The sequence below is a fragment of the Arachis hypogaea genome, chromosome 9, assembly GCF_003086295.3.
Source record: "Arachis hypogaea cultivar Tifrunner chromosome 9, arahy.Tifrunner.gnm2.J5K5, whole genome shotgun sequence".
Lineage (NCBI taxonomy): Eukaryota > Viridiplantae > Streptophyta > Magnoliopsida > Fabales > Fabaceae > Arachis > Arachis hypogaea.
Window position 1 is genome coordinate 101,108,385 of NC_092044.1, and position 5,568 is coordinate 101,113,952.

The following is a 5,568-nucleotide window of genomic DNA, read 5'->3' on the forward strand; positions in this document are numbered from 1 at the left end:
CAGTTTCTCTCCAATCCTTCTTATGACTTAAGATTTCTTTCATGAACTTAGCATAAGAAGGTATTTGCTCAAGTGCCTCTGCAAACGGAATCTTTATTTCAAGAGTCCTTAGATAGTCTGCAAAGCGGGCAAATTGCTTATCCTGTTCCGCTTGGCGAAGTTTTTGAGGATAAGGCATCTTGGCTTTATATTCTTCAACCTTAGATGCTGCAGGTTTATTCCTTACAGAAGTAGTTGAAGAAGCCTTGTTAGAGGGATTATTGTCAGCACTCTCAGGTGTCTGATCCTCCCTTGGCGTCTGAACGCCAGGATTGGGTGGAAAATGGGCGTTTAACGCCAACTTTTCCCCCTTTTCTGGCGTTTGAACGCCAGAACTGGGCAGGGAATGGGCGTTTAACGCCAGCTTTCCCTCCTTTTCTGGCGTTTGAACGCCAAAAGTGTTCCTCTCTGGGCTCTTATTGTCCTCAGAGGGATTTTGAACAGTGGTTTGGTTATCCTCTATCAATTGTTCCTTATTTGGCTTTTTGCTCTTTTGAGCAGTGTTATTCAGTGTCTTCCCACTCCTCAGTTGAACTGCTTGACATTCCTCTGTTATCTGTTTAGATATTTGCTGTTTTGCTTGATTCAACTGCAGTTCTATGTTCTTGTTAGCAACTTTAGTTTCATGGAGCATCTCTTTAAATTTTGCTAACTGTTCTGTCATCAGGAGCAATTGTTGATTAAGCTCAATCATCTGTTCTTGAGGATTAGGATCAGTGGCTACTGCCGTGACTTCCCCTTTTGGAGAGAACTCATTGCTAGAGTACAAATATTGGTTTCTAGCAACAGTGTCTATAAGCTCTTGAGCCTCTTCAATTGTCTTCCTCATGTGTATAGATCCACCAGCTGAGTGGTCTAAAGACATCTGAGCTTTTTCTGTAAGCCCATAGTAAAAGATGTCTAACTGTACCCATTCTGAAAACATTTCAGAGGGGCATTTTCTTAGCATACCTCTATACCTCTCCCAGGCATTATAAAGGGATTCATTATCCTCTTGTTTAAAGCCTTGGATGTCCAGCCTTAGCTGTGTCATCCTCTTTGGAGGGTAAAAGTGATTCAGGAATTTGTCTGATAACTGTTTCCATGTCTTTATGCTTGTTGTAGGTTGGTTGTTCAACCACCTCTTAGCTTGATCTTTTACAGCAAATGGAAACAATAATAGTCTGTAGACATCCTGATCTACCTCTTTATCATGTACTGTGTCAGCAATTTGTAAGAACTGTGCCAGAAACTCAGTAGGCTCTTCCTGTGGAAGACCGGAATACTGGCAATTTTGCTGCACTATGATAATGAGTTGAGGATTTAGCTCAAAGCTGCTTGCTTTGATGGGAGGTGTACAGATGCTACTCCCATATGCAGTGATGAGCAGATAATTTGTACGCTTTTTGGCATTGTTTTTAGTATGTTTTTAGTATGATCTAGTTAGTTTTTAGTATATTTTTATTAGTTTTTAGTTAAAATTCACTTTTCTGGACTTTACTATGAGTTTGTGTGTTTTTCTGTGATTTCAGGTATTTTCTGGCTGAAATTGAGGGACCTGAGCAAAAATCTGATTCAGAGACTAAAAAGGACTGCAGATGCTGTTGGATTCTGACCTCCCTGCACTCGAAGTGGATTTTCTGGAGCTACAGAAGCCCAATTGGCGCGCTCTCAACGGCGTTGGAAAGTAGACATACTGGGCTTTCCAGAAATATATAATAGTCCATACTTTGCCCAATATTTGATGGCCCAAACCGGCGTTCAAAGTCACCCTCAGAATTTCCAGCGTTAAACGCCGGAACTGGCACCAAAATGGGAGTTAAACGCCCAAACTGGCACAAAAGCTGGCGTTTAACTCCAAGAAGAGTCTCTACACGAAAATGCTTCAATGCTCAGCCCAAGCACACACCAAGTGGGCCCAGAAGTAGATTTTTATGTCATTTACTCATCTCTGTACACCCTAGGCTACTAGTTTTCTATAAGTAGGACCTTTTACTATTGTATTTGGAGATCTTTCAATCTTTGGATCTTTTGATCATGTTTTGATGATTGAACCCTCATTGGGAGGCTGGCCATTCGGCCATGCCTAGACCTTGTTCTTATGTATTTTCAACGGTGGAGTTTCTACACACCATAGATTAAGGTGTGGAGCTCTGCTGTACCTCGAGTATTAATGCAATTATTATTGTTCTTCTATTCAATTCCGCTTGTTCTTGTTCTAAGATATCACTTGTTCTTCAACTTGATGAATGTGATGATCCGTGACACTCATCATCATTCTCACCTATGAACGTGTGACTGACAACAACCTCCGTTCTACCTTCGATTGGGTGAATATCTCTTGGATTCCTGATACACGATGCATGGTTGATCGCCTGACAACCGAGTGCTCGCCTGACAAACGAGCCAGCCATTCCGTGAGATCAGAGTCTTCGTGGTATAGGCTAGAACTGATGGCGGCATTCAAGAGAATCCGGAAGGTCTAACCTTGTCTGTGGTATTCTGAGTAGGATTCAATGATTGAATGACTGTGACGTGCTTCAAACTCCTGAAGGCGGGGCGTTAGTGACAGACACAAAAGAATCACTGGATTCTATTCCGGCCTGATCGAGAACCGATAGATGGATAGCCGTGCCGTGACAGGGTGCGTTGAACATTTCCACTGAGAGGATGGGAGGTAGCCACTGACAACGGTGAAACCCTTGCTTAAGCTTGCCATGGAAAGGAGTAAGAAGGATTGGATGAAGACAGTAGGAAAGCAGAGAGACAAAAGGGACCAGCATCTTCATACGCTTATCTGAAATTCCTACCAATGAATTACATAAGTATCTCTATCTTTATCTTTATAGTTTTATTCGTATATCACCATACCCATTTGAGTTTGCCTGACTGAGATTTACAAGGTGACCTAGCTTGCTTCATACCAACAATCTCTGTGGGATCGACCCTTACTCGCGTAAGGTTTATTACTTGGACGACCCAGTACACTTGCTAGTTAGTTGTGCGAAGTTGTGTTTATGCCATGGTATTGAACACCAAGCTTTTGGATTCATTACCGGGGATTATTTGTGTTGTGAAAAGTATTGATCACAATTTCGTGCACCAAGTTTTTGGCGCCGTTGCCGGGGATTGTTCGAGTATGGACAACTGACGGTTCATCTTGTTGCTTAGATTAGGTATTTTTTTTTCAGAGTTCTTAAGAATGAATTCTAGAGTTTCATGATGATCTGTTGAAGTCTGGCTGGCTGTGAAGCCATGTCTAATTTCATTGGACCGAGGTTTCAGCTTATCATCACAAGAGCTTGTTGATTTCTATCAATCTTGCTATTGGAGCAGTGATCTGCTAAGGCTTGGCTGGCCATTGGCCATGTCTAGTGTTTTGGACCGAAGCTTTCTTTGAAAGCTTGGCTGGCTGTGAAGCCATGTCAAATTCCTGGACCGGAGTCTTAGACTAACCATTGCATGATTCCTGGAATTCTCATTAAGAATTTTGATACCTTTTTCCACTTTATTTTCGAAAAAGCACAAAAAAATTTTACAAAATCATAAAATCCAAAAATATTTCTTGTTTGAGTCTAGAGTATAATTTTAAGTTTGGTGTCAATTGCATGCATTCATTCATGTGTCTTAAGGATCTTCAAGTAATTCTTGATGATTTCTTACTTTGATATTTGAATTCTCTTGACTTGAGTGTTTATGTGTCTCATATGCATTAGTGTCAGTAGTATACAAACTGCTAAGTTTGGTGTCTTGCATGCATTGTTATTTGATTTTAGTTGCATTTTGATTATTCCTCTTTATAAAAAAATTCCAAAAATATTTTTTTATTTGTGTCTTTTCAAGTCAATAATACAGAGAATTGAAGATTCAGAACATACTGCAGAGGAATTGCACAGAAAAAGCTGGGCATTCAAAACGCCCAGTAAGGAAGACAGACTGGCGTTTAACGCCCAAAAGGGTAGATTTTTGGGCGTTAAACGCCAGAATGTGCACCATTCTGGGCGTTTAACACCAGGATGGCACAAGAGGGAAGATTTTGTTTTCAATCCAAATTTTTTTCAGGTTTTCAAAGTTTTTCAAAATCAAATCTTTTCAAATCATATCTTTTCAATCAAATCTTTTTCAAATTCAATTTCTTTCCATTTTCAAAGATACTTGCTATCAATTAATGATTTGATTCAACATTTCAAGTATGTTGCCTTTTCTGTTGAGAAAGGTTTAATGTTTGAATCATATCTTTTCTTGATAGCCAAGTCATTAATTTTCAAAATCAAATCTTTTTAAAATGTTTTTCAAATCATATCTTCTCAATCACATCTTTTTAAAACTAATCATATCTTCTTAACCACATCCTTTTCAGAATAGCTTTCAATCAAATCTTTTTGATTTCTAATTTCAAAATCTTTTTCAAAAATCACTTTACTTCTTTCCCACTTTTATTTTCGACAATCAATTAGTGTTTTTCAAAATGTTTTCAAAATCTTTTACTTAATTTTCGAAAATTACTTCCCTTCTTCTCACATCTTTCTAATTATGGACTAACACTATTCCTTAATGCAAAATTCGAACTCCATCTTCTTTGATAAGTTCGAATTTTCTACTTCTGCCTTCCATTTTTCTTTTCCTCTGACACCTCAAGGAATCTCTATACTGTGACATAGAGGATTCCATATTTTCTTGTTCTCTTCTCTTTCTTATGAGCAGGAGCAAAGACAAAAGCATTCTTGTTGAGGCTGATCTTGAACCTGAAAGGACCTTGAAGCGAAAGCTAAGAGAAGCTAAGGCACAACTCTCTGTAGAGGACCTAACCGAATTCTTCAAGGAAGAAGAACACATGGCAGCCGAAAACAACAACAATGCCAACAATGCAAGGAAGGTGCTGGGTGACTTTACTGCACCTACTCCCGACTTCTATGGGAGAAGCATCTCTATCCCTGCCATTGGAGCAAACAACTTTGAGCTTAAGCCTCAATTAGTTTCTCTAATGCAATAGAATTGCAAGTTCCATGGACTTCCATTGGAAGATCCTCATCAGTTCTTAGCTGAATTCTTGCAAATCTGTGACACTGTCAAGACTAATGGGGTTGACCCTGAAGTCTACAGACTTATGCTATTCCCTTTTGCTGTAAGAGACAGAGCTAGGACATGGTTGGACTCACAACCTAAAGAAAGCCTGGACTCTTGGGAAAAGCTAGTCAATGCCTTCTTGGCAAAGTTCTTTCCACCTCAAAAATTGAGTAAGCTTAGAGTGGAAGTCCAAACCTTCAGACAGAAGGAAGGAGAATCCCTCTATGAAGCTTGGGAAAGATACAAACAGTTAATCAAAAAGTGTCCCACTGATATGCTTTCTGAATGGAGCATCATAGGTATTTTCTATGATGGTCTCTCTGAACTATCCAAGATGTCTTTGGATAGCTCTGCTGGAGGATCTCTTCATCTGAAGAAGACACCTACAGAAGCTCAAGAGCTGATTGAAATGGTTGCAAATAACCAATTCATGTACACTTCTGAAAGGAATCCTGTGAACAATGGGACTAGTCAGAAGAAAGT

The 5,568-nt window shown here is 39.5% G+C and overlaps 1 non-coding gene across 1 annotated transcript; it reads right to left on the minus strand.

Annotated features, from left to right (window-relative positions):
* Positions 1-5,257: 5,257 nt before the first annotated feature.
* Positions 5,258-5,365, minus strand: LOC112713177 (small nucleolar RNA R71). Its single transcript, XR_003158152.1, has one exon. It is a non-coding gene; the product is annotated as a small nucleolar RNA R71 (small nucleolar RNA).
* Positions 5,366-5,568: the final 203 nt, after the last annotated feature.